This window comes from Thunnus albacares, chromosome 2 (genome assembly GCF_914725855.1).
Source record: "Thunnus albacares chromosome 2, fThuAlb1.1, whole genome shotgun sequence".
Classification (NCBI taxonomy): Eukaryota; Metazoa; Chordata; class Actinopteri; order Scombriformes; family Scombridae; genus Thunnus; species Thunnus albacares.
The window spans coordinates 34,048,364-34,066,500 of record NC_058107.1 but is presented as its reverse complement, the minus strand read 5'-3'; the positions used below and the strand labels follow the sequence as shown (position 1 = coordinate 34,066,500).

General features: G+C 37.4%; 1 protein-coding gene across 2 annotated transcripts in view; it reads right to left on the bottom strand.

The window, feature by feature from the left end:
* Positions 1-17,684, bottom strand: part of rusc2 (RUN and SH3 domain containing 2) — a 44,077-nt gene extending 26,393 nt beyond the window's left edge. Inside the window, exon 1 of one of the 2 annotated variants that reach the window (XM_044332007.1) lies at positions 17,517-17,684. The gene's annotated coding sequence lies outside the window, so the exon portion shown is untranslated. The remainder of the gene's footprint in view (positions 1-17,516) is intronic. The other variant, XM_044332015.1, reaches the window with a different exon arrangement.
* Positions 17,685-18,137: the final 453 nt, after the last annotated feature.

Below are 18,137 nucleotides of genomic sequence, written 5' to 3'. Positions count from 1 at the left end.
GAAGACAGAGATCCTCTTGTTACATAACATCAAAGAGGACACAGAGAGAGAAGACAGTTGACTGAAATTAACAGCCGAAGCCATTAGTCAAGATTTAAGATGTGTCTGTTTCTTTAAAAAAGATGTTCTGTTGCATAAAACATCCATCACACGGTTGGACGATACAAAGTTCTCATACAGGGAGAAGAAACTTATTAAAACCAGCAGGTTAATGATTGAATATAAAGACCAAGACTTTAATTGTATCCGTCTGTAGTCTGATGGTTCCTGTCGGTGGAAAGTGACATTAATGAGATTAGCTTCGTTCAGACGCAGGGTTCAAGCACTGACAAGGGAAATTGAAAGGGGTTTAAGAGATTAGCTGCAGGGTCGAGTAAGGCAGTTACCTGAGTCGTTTGTCCGAGCTTCACTGTCTGTGTGTCTTTTTTTTTTTAAATCTGCTTTTTGTAAATCTTTTTACAAAAAAATCTGATGTTAGCAAATGATTACTGTGATTTACAACACACTCAAATTATGCATTAAAGCCAGAGTTGCAGTAACTGGTTTTAATATAATAAATTCACAGGTTTTATTAATATTAAAATACATTAATATTTACACAGAAGATGAAACGCCCCTTTTTGTGGTAACACAGCTTTTGTAAGCAAGATTGCTGCAGACATAACAGTGTGGGGGGAAAAACACACCGGGTCAAACCACACAATAACACACACACAGCCTACCACTCTGAAAACTTCATTCTAAGTCTGGAAACTTAATTATACCGTCTGTTTCTCAAGGTCCTGCTAGTAGGAGGACTTAGGCGTGGTAGCTGTAAAAGTCCTCTTTATGCATCCATTTCCTCCCCCGACAGAGTATTGATATGTTTGGTTTCTTGAATGTTACTGAGAAGACAGAACGATCGATGCTGTTTAGTTCTTTATACCAGCTGGTTACTTCATGATGGAAAACTGGAAAACTTGATATCTTCCCCAAAACAATTCCTACAGGGGATGAAGGGAAAGTTTAGCTAATGTACCCTTCAATTGTTTAGTTAATTTAACAATTGTGTGGAAGAAATATACTAGAAAAATAAACTTGTCACAACTATAAAATGGTAACACTGTTTCAAAACATATTTCTGACATGTTCCTGTTACTTATTTTTCCAATATACACGCCAATACAAATATCTGCAATTAGCTAATGTCGACCTATATATTGTCCTGGGCTCTAGCAGGAAGTCCCTCACTCAATCTAAATTCAGTGGTGCCCTTCAAAATAAACCTTAGATTCAGTTTTACCTCTTTATTTGAACTGTTGCAACATGGCAGAGTCTTCTGCCAGTAGTCATTGGTACTATCTATGGATGACAGTGTCCTCATTAAGGTAAAGGTGAAAATGTCCTCACTAGATTTGACTAAAATTGTGTAAAAACTATTTCAGTGAAACTGCACTTTGATTTTTGGCCCAGGAGAAGGACCTGTTTTAAGAAAATGATTATTTTGAGATAGAAGTTAAAACCTCTGACAGGTAACTGATGAAGGTAATTAAATTACACCCTGTGGCATTTAATGTGCATAAACAAAAATGACCTTTTGACTGGTAAAGCTGTTAAGAATTTTCAGCTCAGTAAGTTAAGACTAATGGACTGCATTATATGGTAAAGCTTTCCTAATTTAAGCAAAAAGATGACATCAGAAACGTGTCACTGTCTCCTGCAGGAAATGTTGTCCTGTTACAAGCTCTTCTGTATGATCATTAAAACATCCATGACAGCCGCTCTATAGCATTGTGTAACTGTTGGGACACTGTGCTGTCCTTTGTAAGAGTGGCACAGAGGGCAGATGTATACGGGCTGCCAGACTATTCCAGTATTCCAAGCACACACAGAAACACAAACAGAAACAGAGAAACTTGTGAAAGGGACCATTGAATAGACTTGCTATTATGCTTCCTGCCACACACCACAGCCAGAGGAACCATCTTTCCTAACACACAGCTCGACAAAAGAGCTTTTTCATACTAAAACATGCACTGATAGAAATGTATCAGAAACATATCTGAGAAATAAGTGTGCTCAGTAGAGAAAAGTTGGGAAATTATATTGCTCAGTTCTTACAAAACAAAGAGCATAATACAGAGTAGGTCAAGCTTCTAAGACACAAATAGTTCTTTAAAAAAAAAAAAAAAAAAAGGTCCTGCTGGTCTCTTTGAGCCAACAATAACACCGCTGAGCTCTGTGTTTTTACCAGATTACAGCAGATGAGATCAGATAACGGGTTAACTAGAACAAAGAGGCTGGGTCCGGCCAATCAAATTTCATTTCCCACGCAACATCAGAAACCCTAGCTACAACACCGGCCAATGAGGAGGAGCGGTGCTGCGAGAGAGAGACATTACAGTATGAGACAACAACCACTAAAAGAATCCGGGGAGAATAGTGAAGTATCCATGGCAACCAGTAGGGTGACAACAACAAGATGAAAGAGGAGACACATACAAATGCTTGAGGACTATAGATTGCATTCGTGTTAGTTTGTACGTATATAATACACAGACACTCTACGCACGTTTTGACCTAAATTATTCGGATCCAGTACAGATATTAAGCAGGCAGAACTGGCTCTTATTATTTCTTAGACTGTCTCACTCTTCATTTTCATAGCTTTGACTTATCTTAAGTCTATAATCAGACCAGGATCATTATACCTTTATTTATCTTTTTTTAAGGTAAATTCATCTATTTTGCACAAAGAGCAAGATGCAAAAATAAACCTGCAATGCATTAAATAAGTAAAAATGTGTGCTTGTGAGCTTTAAGCTAAGATTTTATAAGTTTTTACTTATATGTATAAGCACAAACTTGCAGATATAAATACAAAAAAAGACAAGAATAACCAGTAAACACATATGCCAATCACTAATAACTAGCATAGCATACTGTTCAACCGACAGAAAATACGTATACTAGAACAAAGAAAGAAGTCCACAAAAACAATAAAAGTTTTTTGGCTTACCAAATAAGCTCTAAGCTTCTCATATTCATACTATTTTTGAATACTTTTTTTCTGGATTTGATGCACCTGAAAACGCTGGCTAAAACCAATGGTGTTGACATTTTTCAGATTGTTATCGTCCATAAGCAATAGCCTATCTGTCGTACAGATTTGGAGAATTACAGAATTTTTATCCTTATAGATACAATGCAAATAATTGTAATTAACCTCAACATGCTCTTCAAATATAACACATAACATATTATTAAGTTCATTACTTTTATGAGATATGGCCATTTAAAGGTATAGTTTGTATTGAGAAAGTTGGGTAATCTACAATATTATGCTTGAACATGAGTTATATTCACTCTCAGCTGGAAAAAAACTATGAGTAATTTATTACTCATACATATTATTCAGGACGGCAAACCAACAAGAATCAGCTAAATGATAGAAAACATTGGCTGTGAGGCTGCTGGTTAGCTTGTAGAAACAACCAGCCACTGTGACGGGACACTAACCAGAAAGGTCTCATCTGGAAACCACAGACTGACGGGTGATTTATTTAAAATGGTCCAACTAGCCATTTAGGTTAGTTGGAAGCAAATATTTTGGCAAAATGTGAAAATATGTGTTCCTAAAACATATATACAGGTACATAAAGACACATGTATCCTACGCTTGTTCAGCTTAATCTGTACATTCAAACAGAACAACCACAAATAATTAAGGATCCATTGAGGGTTCAAGTAAAAGCAAATTAGCTTTGATTTTGGTAAAACCCACATTACTATGTTTCATCGTTTTGGAGAGCAGGGTGGGAAATTACTAATACTATTTATGAAGCATTCAAACAATGAGGAAAAGGAAAAAGAAGCTGTAACAAAGGACATCCTCCCTCTTATATCATCAGGGCTGCACTTCCAGGAATAATACTGAGACTGGGAGGGGGGCATCCGAGGGAAGGCGCACCCTCACCAGGCAGAGACAGACGACACCGCCACAGGGAGATCGCACTAACGATGACAGATCCACACTCACAGCTGGATGTTTATCGAATGCTGTCTTCAAATCTGAATGTTTAAACAATATAATAAGGGTAGAAAACAAACTTTCTGACCATACTTTTTTTCTAAAACTAAGACTAAACAAATGTTTGCTCAGGAGCTGAGATTTCTACCATCATAACTCTCATTCTCTTCTGGGGAAAAGTCACCATTGATTGAAACTTCAAGCAACCAATATTTCACATAATGGTACAGTATTATCCCTCTATTTCACAGTCTGTTAGAGCTCCTTTTGATGGTTCACTCATTTAACTCAATTTTAAAAAATGTTTTATGTCACTCAGGAGGATGGGAGGGGTGAAGAACTGAAGGTCATATTAAACCTGTCAGTTTTTAAGTACGCAATGGCAAAATGATGACCCTTAGGGTAAAAAATAAAATGAAAATTGAGCAAAGACCAAGATGAAAATATTGGTGCTGAAATACTTTCAACTATGTCATCAATAACATCGACGTTCTTCAACCTCAGAAATATAATGAAGATGTTGGTGAGACTAAAAAAAAAAAATTGTAAAACTTTAAACTTCAAGTACCTCAGATTACTGCATGCATGGTTTAGCTAATTTGCAGGTCAAACGGCAATTAAGCGTGTAGGTTAAAACTGAGCTAAAATTTGGTTTAAAAGTCTTTTATTTGTTTGTTTCATTAATATTTTACAATCTATATTACAACATATAGTTAGAAGCTGTTTCACATTTAAATATTGTGATCTAATGCTATTGAAACGACAGTTATAGGCAAACCAGACGTCCAACAAACTTTCAGTTTTCAACGAAATTCAGTTAAGTTTTAAACTCAATATCTGGATGCTTTTTAACCTGCAAAAAAAAAGGTAACATATTTTGAACATTGTGCAGCTATTAATGGGAATGTCCTCTCCTTGAGTGCTGTCCGGCGTTCTTGTTGCTATTCTTGTTTTATTTACAGTAATATGATGCTCTGAACAGCATTTGTGCAGCATTTTTACATTGTACAATGTTTGTAAAACGCATCTTTTTAATAGAATAGTTAAACATATTTGAATACTATGAAATATCCTGCAGCCTTCATTAAAAAGTTGGACTTAATTTGGTTACCTGGTGAGCAGGTTGGTTAAACAACACCAGCTAAAGATTACAGACATTTCCAGGCTGCTGCTGATTCTCAGAAAAACAAACTGCACTGTCACTGCAAACTCATTTTTTCATGTATCCTCTGTTCAGACAGCCTCTGTCTCTCTCCTGTCTTAGCTGTCTGGTTGTTGAGTTACAGGCTCAGTGCTCTGGGTGTGTGTGTGTGTGTGTGTGTGTGTGTGTGTGTGTGTGTGTGTGTGGTTAACCGAATAAAAGAGCTTTTGTTTGTTGCACACATTCACCATCTCACAGCAGCGTCGAATGAAGCTAAACAAAAAGAGTGGACGAGCTAAAAAGAAGGAATGTTGAAAATGAACCATCTCGAAGTTTCGCGTGGAGTTTTTAAAGTTGTCTCACGTCGCTGCCTCAACAAAACACAATTTGTTAAGCAGTAATTCTTTGTCTAGCCAGGAAGACACACAGTATGTTAAAATCTACATAGAAAAGTCGGGGAGAAAAAGTGAAAGCAACCAGGAAATGACCTAATGTCACACTACTCTGAGCCATGTATTCAGGGTGGAAATTTCCCACCAACAGCAGCCAAGTGTTGGAAAGTTTTATGTAAGACACAACTGCAGGTTAATATACACAATTTAAAAAGGTAATGGTCAATTTGAAGACTCAACCCTTTCTAAACATTTCTGTTTTCTAGCATTACTTCTTAGAGCTGCAACTGACGTTTATTTTCATCGTCGATTAATCTTTTAGTTTATGAAATGTCAAAGAGTAGTGAAAAAACAACCAATTTCCAATTTTTCTCTGAGTCCAAAGCGACTTATTCAAATGTATTATTTTGTCTAAAAGATACTGAATTTACAATAATATAAAAACAGATAAAAGCAGTAAATCCTCAAAATATTATCTGATTATCCAAAGAGTTGCCGACTATTTCACAAATCTATTAATCAACTAATTGTTACACTTGTAATTCTTATTTTAAAACAACACAATTTTTTGTTCAATTAATCTTTTTGTCTATAAAATGTCAGAAACAAGTGCAGGACTCACAGTTTTTGAATAAATCAACCAAACGACAGTTTACTCCCATGTTATCTGAACTCTGAATCTCCTTATCGAAAACGGAGATGATGTCGATATATAAACTGTCACAGCTCCTTTATTTGAAATCTTACGGACACATATCGTATATCACTATCACCGCTGAAATCTCGGGTCGCTTGAGCTGAAAGTATTTTTTCCAATGTGACTGTTTTTGAGTTATAAGAAGTTGTTTGGTGGGATATTCATGCTTCTATTGAACTTTTTCTACATTTTCTACTTTTTTAAAATATTAAGCTTTTTTTTCAACAATTTATTACAATAGAAGTGAAAACATTGACAGTTTTACAGTTTGGCTTTCAGCGTTTTAGCAATGCATTTCAGCTCATAGCTTCCTTAGATGATGCAGTTCAGCTTCCGATCCTAGCAACTCATTTGACATTTCTGCATTTTCAGCAATGCTTTGCAGCTTCAAAGTGTTTAGCGATTCAGTTCATCTGTGTGATGTTAATACAAATAATTTCTTCCTTTCAGCCAATTTATTTTAACTTCCAGCTTTGAACATTTTAACGTTTACCTTCCAGCTTTTCTAACAATGTATTTTAACTCTTAAGTTTCTAGGTAATGCTGTTCACCTTCCAATTCTGCCAGTTTTATATTTCAGCTTTCAGCTTTTACAAGCAAAATTCATTGCCTGTTTTAAGTTGTTTATCTTCTAATGTCTTGTTTTGTCTGATCAACAGTCCAAAATCCAAAATATTCAGATTACCATCACGTATGACAGAGAAAAGCTTAAAATCCTCACATTTGAGAAGCTGCAACCAGCAAATGTTTGACATTTTTGCTTAAAAAATACTACCATTGAATTCGACATTCTGCTAGAAAACAAAATTAAGCCGCACGTTGTCAAGCTTTTTGCACAAAAATAAAAATGTTTGCACTAATCTGAAAGTACAGCTGAGGTTAAAAGGCATTCAGTCATTTGTTTTAGAGGTATCATATCACGAGTTATCCTGTGACCAAGAATCATAAAAGTCATTAGAATACATTGTCTGGGGAGTATAAATGTCTGTGTCGAATTTCATGGCAATCCATCCAATAGTTCTTGAGATATTTCATATATCATATACGCTGTTATATGCTAGAAATGTGTTGGATGGAGCAGACACATGCCCAGTTGGCCCATAAGGAACCCTGATAAAACCAATAAGGAAGCCATAAATCTACCAGATACAGACTGACTCATGAGTTAGCTATAATCAGAACAAATGTCTTTCAACCTTAGCATCCTGTAGAAGTTTCAAAGCCTCCACTTTCGTTTCCTATCTGCTTTGAGACAAAGAAAATCACCAGCAATTTAACCTTCTAGTCCTTTTCACTCTGCTATTAAATTTGATTTCCTTATTTACTGTGATATTTTGAGCTGATGGAAAAGTGTTGAAGTTGAAAAACAAAAACAGGTGGCACTGAATAGAATATGCTGGTGTGAACTGATTTCCATGTACTACTTGATAAAGCGAAATGTGAAGCCTTATTGATCCCGGTAGGAAAAAATGCTCTCATTCCTTTGCCTCCTTCACAGCTCATAGATCCCTGAAGATGGAGGGGAAACTGTTTCATCATCAACATCAATAAATTACCACACTGATGGTGAGTCATTAGTGGAATTACATAATTTATCGGAAACCTCCACTGACCTCTATAGTGCATTTTACATCAGGATATGCCAGATATACTGATTGCCTTATGGCACAATGGCAAAACAAGGTTGCTTTTCTTCCAGAGCAAACTGAGCAGAGGCATATTCCCCTTTTTCTCGTAAAGTTTCTGAGAACTTTATGAAGCCAAAGACAAATCCCACAAGACAGACAGAAGTGAGTTTTAAAGGAAATGTGGTTCATGTTTTGAGAGTAACACATATGTACATGAGATATACACTTACACACGAGCACTAACAATGAACACGTCAATCTCTTCAACTATCTGTGTGTTGTCAAGCGAGCTAAAGATGGGAACATGACCTTGATCCAAGCTTCCCCAAAGGCTTAACGACAGTTTCCCTCCTAGGCTGTTTCTCTTTCTGAACTTGAAGAGCTTACAGACGCTTGCATAACAGTCGAGTAACATGCTGCCACTACTGACAGGTATTAGTGTTAGCTGACATATCACACAGCAGGAGGAAAGAGGCAGGCAGAAGCTGACTGCTTAAGGATATTTGCAACAGATTATCTTTATTTAAAAAATTACACAGTGTCTTCTGCATACATGATAACTTCGGTATTCTGCAATAGCAAGAAACTGACTGTTGACAATTGTCTGTATGGTATCGATTTCAGTGTGTTTTCTGTGTCATCTTATGGACCAAAATTGTGTGAATTCAAATTTTAAAACATAGGCTGGTTTCAGTCACGAAATTCTACTTTGCCAAATGAAATGTAAAAGCTAATAGGCATGAACACTGATGGTCAACAACAGAATGCTAAATGAATATTTATTTATAATAAACTAATACTAATATACTTTATTTATATGGCAGTTTTCAAAACAGTTACAATAAAAAGACACAAACAGATTAAAACTGTTGTTTTAAAAGTGATTTTAAAGTTGAGTGTTGAGTTAAAAATTCCCAAAATGTAAAATTCTCAAGAACTACGGCAAGCAGTGATGTTATAAGATTACTGATGATGTATTTTGACATTATCCAGTGCAATCTGGAAGAGTTGTATGACACTAAGAAGTTGAAAGAAATGTGTCAAACTACAGAGGAAATTGTTCAACTTTTGTTTTGTAATGAAAGATCACTTTTCCTTTTAGTCCATTATGCATTTGAGCTCTGCTGTAATAGTATCCCATTGTAAACCCTGCTTTTAAGTGGCTGTGGCCTCGGCAGTATCAGCGTTACTTCATTTTGAAATGATTTGACTCACTTCTGTTTTCACATTACTTTTGCTTTGGATTTGTAAGATTTATACATTATGTTTAGTTTTACTGACTGCCTAAGATTAACCAAAAAAAATAGAGTGGTGTTATTCTTTTCCCAATGCCTTGAAGCACGTTAGTTTAGAAGAAATCTCCCCAGAGGGATTAATTAGGTATGATTAACACACTGACGTACAGGCTTCTAAACTTACTTTAACACAAATACACAGGCTATGTTAAGACACCAACATAAACATCATGAGGCTAGAATATCTCATTTGTAAAAGCTGCAGATCTCTTCTCTGTCAGCCATCACGTCTCTCACTCTGTGCCGTCTCTGTCACTCTTCTCTTTCTCTGGTCCAGCTCCAAGCACTCTATTTCTTGCCTCCTTTCGATCCATCATACTTTACCCTCTTCTCCCCCATCCCCTATCCCCCCCCACCCCCCACTCAGCTTCACTAAATCCCTGCTCCCCTACTTTCTCTCTATCTCTCTCTGCTTCTCTTTCATCCACTGTGTGTGTGCACTGCAGTGTAATACGTCTTTACTTTACCCACTTCTGCCTCCCTTATCATCTTCCTCCCTCCCTCCCTCCCTCCTTCCTTCATCTCTCTCTTCTCTCTTCTCCCATATTGCCGCACAGACTAATATCCAACCAAGATGGACTGCAGATGGTTTCACCCAGATCACCCCACAAAAACACAATTACGCTTTTAGCGTAGGAGGCAGCAGCAGAAATCACAACCATCAGCTCATCTTTTCAATTTTGCAAAAGAAAAAACCCGTAAGATTTTAGGGGAACATTATGGATACAAGTTTCATCAACTTATACTACAGTTGTCATTCTGCCTCTCACATTGTATATTAGCTTGTGTCGACTCTGCCGCATGTACAGTGAGTCAGACTGTTGTGTTTACTGTAGTGTGTGGACTATACAGTAATTCCTTCTCTGAAACTGAGGCATCATTTGCTCTATCAATCAATCGCTGTTATTGAGACTAATTTATCTTTGAGTATGAGAATGTAGGACTGTGTGATATCATGATTTTAATAAGGATATTTTCCATAACAGATATGTATCTAGATATAGCAGATAAATACAAGTAAATGACAGAAAATTAATTGGCAACTATTATAAAAATGGCAAATATTTGCTGGTTTTAGCTTCTCAAAAGTGATGATGTAATGCTTTTCTTTGTTGAACATGATGGTAATTTGATTTTCTTTGGGTTTTGGGCTGTTGATCGAACTAAAACAGGACATATGAAGACGTCACTTTCAACTCTGGGAAATTATAAGGGCATTCTTTGTCATTCAATCAAGAAAATAACAGGCGGATTAATCAATAATGAAAATCATCGTTAGTCGCAGCCCTAATTTAATCTATAAAATGTCAGAAAATAGTTTAAAATGCCCGTCAACCGAGATGACATCATCAAATTTGTCCAACCAAGAGTCCAAAACCTAAAGATGCTCAATTTACAAAACAGCATGAACACCTGAAACCAGAGAATTTACTTTTACAGTTAACAATCAAGCAATAATCAAATGATGTGATTCAAAGTCAGAATGTCTGCAGTAGGAAAGGAAAGCTCTATCATCGGCTGAGTCTAAGGAGCAGTATTAACCTCTTCATCGAGCTCAATGTTTTTGCCAATAAACTCTGGAACTACAAAGACACCAAAGAATCAGAGTCTGTGGAGGCAAATTATGAGGAACCAGCGATGCATTCTTTAAGGATTTATATTCTTATTCATTATTATTTAAATTTACATATTGAAATTTGTATTGAACTTGTATTTGTGGTAGTTGTCGGAGGAAGTTATTGCCTCTCTGCCCCTACGTATCTCCACCCTGATTCAGCAGCTGAGCTACCAGTCGTCATAGACTGTTGTTCACTTCCACGCAACAGCACAATGAAAATGTCCACGGTATATTGATAGTGTTCCAGCAGCCCTCGGTGCTCTTTCACAGTCAGACAAATGAGCATGGAATACAGAGCAGGCCGGGGTGACATTCATCTATTCCTGTAATAAACACATATTCAGACACACACACGCACACAGCTCTCCCAAACAGTCATCTGAGTGCCTTTAAACCAGTGAAGCATTGCAGGCCGAGAGCCATGAAAGGAACTGAACTACCATAACAAGCTAGAGGGTAAAAGCTGTGTGTGCTTGTGTGTGTGTGTGTGTGTGTGTGTGTTTGTGTATGTGATTCAAAAGTCTTGAAAAATGCAGCTGCACATCCACCATCCATATAATTATTTTCCTTCCAGGAACACAAATTATATCCATGTCCTTACATTTTGACTCAATGTACTCAATACCACAATGTAAGAAACAGAGTATTACATTTTCATATATATTATTGGATCACTGTTCTTACTGATGCATTAATTTGATTTTGAATGTGTGAACATATGTAAAAATGCCACCTTCAAGTCAAAATCCAGGGCTTCAGCCTGCTCTGAACGCTTCATTTGCAAAGATACCTCTACTTCCTCCTTGTGAGGATATCAGATTGTTTGCGCGTGCCCACAAATGGCCGTCTGTTCTGTAGCCGTTAAGGTTGTTCACGTTGTCCACTCGGTATATTTCGGATCGGATTCAGGCCCGAACATTGTAGGGATGTATGTATGTGAAAAAGAAACAACTATTGTTTGTTTACATAGCCTCCAGATTCCTCTGAGAAGAGAGTGGACTCATCAAGAGGGGGGGTCTTAAAGAGACAGGAGCTAAAACGGCCTGTTTCAGACAGAGGCTGAACCGAGGGGCTGCATAAAGGGCCAGTATCAATTATATAAGGAGTTATTATAACTGTAAAATATGCAAAGGTATTCCAGTAGAGCCCCAGAAGATAAATATAGACCTGGAAATGTGCAGAATAACCCCTTTAAAATCTGCATAATACCTATAACGTGGTACATGTAGTGGAGTAAAAAGTACAATATTTCCCTCTGAGATGTAGTGGAGTTAGCATAAAGTAAAGTGGAATACCCAAGTGGAGTACAAGTACCTCAAAATTGTACTTAATTAGTTTAAATGTACTTACGTTCCACCACACACACACAAATGTAATTCTCTCACCCTAAAAAGTATAAGAAAGTTTCAAAAGGATCCTTATTCATCGTGAAACCTTGGCAATACTTCCATAAACCCAAAGTGGTTCATCTAAAGGTCACACCACCAAATGCCTGCAGAAGCTACATGTGGGTTCAGCTGGCTGTGAAGACACACTGTCCTATGACTCATTTCTATGGCTTTTTTATTTACAGGGAGAGCTAACATGAGGTTAAAGAGTTTTTGAGCACTGTCTGGTTTGTAGGTTTAAAAACTCTTTTGAATACACTGCACTTCCAAATAAAAAGCCAGTCTTTCCACGATAAACCAATGCAGACTAATAATGTTCTGCACTGTTGTAATGACTTTAAACAGCAGGAGGAATTAAAGTGCAGCCACGGAAGCGGTTAGAAGTTAGAGGAGGAGGCGCTGAACCATCAGCTACGATGGATTTAAGGGGAATTTATGGCTGCAATTAACATCAACTTACATTAATATACATGGGTCATTTCAGTCTCCCTCTGAAATCATATTTTTAATTTCAATCATTTTAATTTCGTGGACACTGAAGTCTCAACGGGAGCTGGATCGTCCAAGCACAACTGGTATGACTTGCGTGTTTTTTTATAGTATCTCAATAATAGAGAGTTCAGAGAATAAATGCTTTTGGGATGTTGGCACACCTTGAAAAAGTTCTGAGAATAATAATGCTGTTGAAATGTTATCCTTCAACATTGGACAGCCTCCAAAACAAGCCAACACCTTTTTTTTTTCTTTTTTTTTCCATTGAGTGCAGCTGCAGATAACAGAATGTTGAAAAACTCTATTTAGGGAAACTAGATAACACATAATAGGACCTGCATGGATAACTGCATACAGTGCCATTACAAATCTGAGATACTCACATGACAGATTAAATCTAAGTACACATTCACACATATCAAACACAAACACACATACAAACACATAGAGAAACTATGCGCATCCGGACTCTGCAGGCACTCCAGTTGCATAACATGAAGAGACACATTCCCAGATCTGGAAGAGCAGCTGAACACGGAGAGCAGACACGTCGCCTGACACACCGAGTCAGTTGCTGTGTGATGTGGACAGATTTCAGCATCGGTCTCTTAAACTACTGCTGTAAATGACTTTCACTATGATTTAAAGCTAATAATTAATGTAATAAGTAGCACTGAAATGATTAGTCAATCAACAGCAATAAACTTTAATTACTGAGTAAACATTTAAGTAATTTATCAATCACAAATGCCAAACAATCTCTTCTTCCAGCTTGCCAAATGTGAGGTTGTGCCGCTGCTTTATATCACTGTTAATTAAATATATTTGGGTTTTGGAGTGTCGGTTGGATAAAAGAAGCAAATCTTTGTTTTCTAAACTAAGTGGTTAATAAATTAATCAAAAATAAATCTTACTTGTAGCCCTTATACAAAGTCATGGTAGTGCGCAAGAGAGAGTGACTGTTACTGATCTACCAGCAACTTTCAGCACTACCACTCAGTATCTAGACACTTTAACAAGACTGACCTTTTGGGTTTAGTGACAGAGATATTAGCTAACCAAGAGGAATCCAAACAAACAAACACATCTATGTTTACCTTAAGACAGGTATATTGATCTGATAACTGCAAATCTACAACATTGTAGCTTTGAATCCTGTTTTTTTTAAAAAAACAGTTTGGGTCTCTAGTGTTGTTTTAGGGTAATATCGTGACCTTACGTGTAGCTCTAGGATGACTTTTAATCAGTGAGTTCAGTTCATTTCTGCTTGGTTAGGGCAGCGTGGATGTTTGATTTCATACAAAGTTTTCTGACTACCAAAAAAAAAAGTCTCCTTCCACTCATTTACCAAACATTTTTCTTGGTTTAGCTCCTGTGGGGAGGCTTAACCGCAGTAGTAAAGAAGATGACAGGAGGCAGACTCAGAGACTTAAAGAGGGTTATTAATTTTCACTGTGAAGCAAAAAGTACACATGTCTCCAAAACTGGAACAAAAAAACAAATAGCTAAATCAAAATTGGCTTAACTCAGGAATCCACACAACTCAACAAGCTCCAAACAAAGTTACACAGTCGTCTAACAAACTCTCCCCTTAAACAGGCCCTCTAATCTACTGCAGTCAGTTTGGCAGAAACATATTTCTCTCAGGGGTGCGGTTTGTCTTACTTTTCTAAATTATTCCCAACCGCCTGAGCTTTGCACGCCAAATAATTTCTTCTAAAACTTGCGACTGGTCCTAGTGTACTGGTGTTACAGCTACTGTGACAAAGATCTCGTTTTATCCAGTGTAGGGCTGCAATTAACAGTTATTTATATCAATTAATCTGTCTTATTTTCTCTATTTAACTTTTAAAATGTCAGATAATAGTGAAAAATGCTGCTTTAATTTCCAACAGCCCATGATAATATCTTCAAATCTCTTGTTTTGTCTGACGAACAGTCCAAAACCCAAAGATATTCACTTCACAAAGCAGCAAATCTTCACATTTGAGAAGCAAATGTTTGGCATTTTTGCTTTAAAAATGACTACAACGATCATTCAATTATCAAAATAGTTGCTAGCGATCGATTAATCTGCTTATCGTTGCTGCTCTAACAGTCAAAAATCTAAAGATATTCAGTTTACTATCATGTATGACAAATCCTCAACTTTGCGAAGCTGCAACTAGCAAATTCTTAGCATTCTTGCATAAAAAAACAATTATTCAATCATTAAACATTTGTAATGCAATTAACATATAGGAAAAGCTACAATATCTGCAGGCAGTGACTTTCTGCAAAACTACTGTAATAAATATACTGCACAAGTATGCAGGCTGCCAACATGTGGACATGCTAAATCATTCTGTAAACAAATCTGAATCTTCTGGAGAGCAGAGAGCAAGAAAAAAAAAAAAAGAGTTTACATAACAGGAGGATAGCTATGTAGTGGACTATCTCCTGCTGAGATTATCTATCAAGTCTCTCTAGCAGCATAGAGGCAGTGGGGTAAGTAGACCACCCAGCAGATTAACCTACATGTTGAACCACTGTGGGTTCTTTAAATCTTAAGTATGCAAAAATATGACAAATACTGCAGTTATTCAGTAACAACACCTCCGAGTCTCTCACAAAACACAACGTATAACAAGGTGACTGAAAGATTACTTCACTTGCATGATTATTGTGATAATATATATCTTATTAACTTATTAATCAAGCAGCAAAACATACTGGTTAGTGCAGAAAACAAGACATGACGTTATTAAGCCGTGCAGGCCAGTAAACTAATCTGCATTCCCACAACATTGCATGTAATGGACCTCAAGACATCGACAGCATAAACCAGCCAGGATATATCAGGAAGTACAACCAGTCTGCCGTCAAAATAAAGGCTGGGAGTGTAGATTTACTGCGCAACAATAATCAAAATACTTAACATAATCAGATCATTACATTTTTATAAAAAGTATACACAAACCTAAAAGTAGAATGTAAAGTAAGAGTAAACTTGTAGCTGTGTATAGATACTATGGATATTATTGCATTTCATGGGTGTTTTGTAAATGAGACTTCATTTTTTTGCAGCATTTCTTACAGTATATGCAATAACAGATATATAATTGGCTTCTGTTTATGTTGTAGGTCTCCCTTTTACGACTGTTTGCCCTAAATTTGACTTTTTTTAAATTAGTTTTTGGCTGCCATATTTTCATTTGCATGTCACTCTATGTGCTGTAAGGGACACATAAAGGGAAGCATAAATAAAGACTCATAACTGATTTAATTTCCAGACAATGTTTTAACTCTTTTTGAATATTATGTTAAAGGTGCAGTGTATAGAATTTAGTAGCATAAAGCAGAACGGACTCGGCAGACATGGAGCTTAATATTGAGCAGGTCCTCTTCTACGGAGCCCGCCATGTTGTGCTACCATGTTTCTACAGTAGCCCAGAACGGACAAAAAACCAAACACTGGCTCTAAAGAGAGCCTTTTGTATTTTTCACAAGTTGCAACCTCACCACTAGATGCCACTAAATCTTACACACTGGTCCTTTAATTCTTATTTATATTATAAAATAGAACATTAAGGGGCCATTTCGCCGATTTTCAACCATATCTCTAACTATCCGAATTAGGGATATAGTGTGAAAATCACCTGCAGTTGTTGCCAATGTTCTCTGTGTCTCTGGGGCATTAGCAGTAAAATCTGTTGTTCTGTCGACACTAGCACTATCATTTGACGTGTAGTTGGGAGCAAGGAAGAACTTGCGGTTATTTCAGCTTGGATTTCTAGTCTCTGCGTCTGGGTAGCCAGGGGGTGTGCGCTAGATGCCGCTCAAAAACCAAACTTCCTCTTCACCTATATTGAAAACTAGCTACATTTCTAAAAAGGCGCAAACAGCATCCCAAGATATGTGTGCAGAGGATGTTCTGGACAAGGATACGTTTTACAGCGTTTTGGCTGACTCGGTATTTACTTGAGTATATGGCCGGAGAAATGCAGCAGAGACAGGCCAAGGCTGCGGCTGCATTAGCAGGGCAAGAGGATATGACCGGCGCAATGCATCCTGGTACATGTAGGCACTGCTGGCACGGCTACATGAGCAGGAAAACTCAGCTTTCTCGGTCAATACAGCACGCACTGAGGAATTTATAGCTTCAGTTGACCACATTTACCTTCAACACTGATTGGACATCCACATTAAACGTGGTGATATGTCCCTTTAATAAACCAAATAACTCAACAGTTTCAAATCTCACTCAGCTCATCCCAGGCTTTTATTCTGTAGGATTTCGACGGAAGTCTTAATACGTCATTCTAATGAACTTGATAACGGCTGTTTGTAGAGATGTGGATCAATATGGTGATAACAAGGGTGCAGGCCGCGGATGTGTCAGCGATAAAACCGTTCAGTTTGTCATGAAGGAACAAAAACTGTCTCTTATTCTCTAATTGTGTATTTTAATCCAGACTCCACTGAATTTTAACCCATAAATGAGCGATGAAACACCGCAGATGTGTCAAACGGTTCCCTATACGCTTCGCCGCCTTTGTGCCACTGCGATAAAAACACATAACGCCACCAACCAAGCTAGCAACACATATCCTCTTAATATTATCATCTCTGAATTAAACGTTACACGAAAATAATATTCTGTTAAGAGACGACAAGGCTGTTAAGAGCGGAAAATACGGGTTTGAAAGCCGAGGCTGCGTCTCTCCCGTTATGACCGACCGAGGCATCATTTTTTCAGCCTCCGACGCGATGCTGCTGCTGAGCGGAGCCTTTTTCTCCCGCTTTGCTCCGTCGGTTCTTCACCGATTCTGACACCGAAAAAAACCACCACTAAAATCATCATTAAACACACTCACCTTGTTCCGGATGGTCGGCAGTTGGTCTGTTTTCGATATAAAACATGTGTAGCTGGTAGATAACCGGGCTGGTGGGGCTGCTAGTCCTCAACGTGTGGGAATATTGTTTTCTCACTGCGAGACTGCAGGACAGACAGCGGCGGTGCATCGCAGGATGGGCAGGGCCGGAGCGACGTCAGCCTGAGGTCACAGCTTGGTCCCAGACTGATTATCTAATCCTGGGTGGGACGACTGGTATACAATCACAGGCCTTTCACCTCAACCACGGATACAATCAGTGCTGGAAGAAGATTCAGATACTTATGTAAAAGTACAAATACAGCAACATAAAAAAAAATACTCCATTACAAGTAAAAATCATTAAAAATCCTACTTAAGTAAAAGTATTCGCAGCAAAATGTAGTTAAAGTATTACGATAAAAGTAGTTGTTTGGTCCCTCTGACTTATATTTTATTATATATTGTATTTTAAAAGCTTGTTATATTATCCATTGTGTCAAATCATCATCTGAAAAGTAACTAAAGTTGTCAAATGAATGTTGTGGAGTAGAAAGTACAATATTTCCCTCTGAAATGTAGTGGAGTGGAACTATAAAGTAGTATAAAATAGAAGTACTCAAG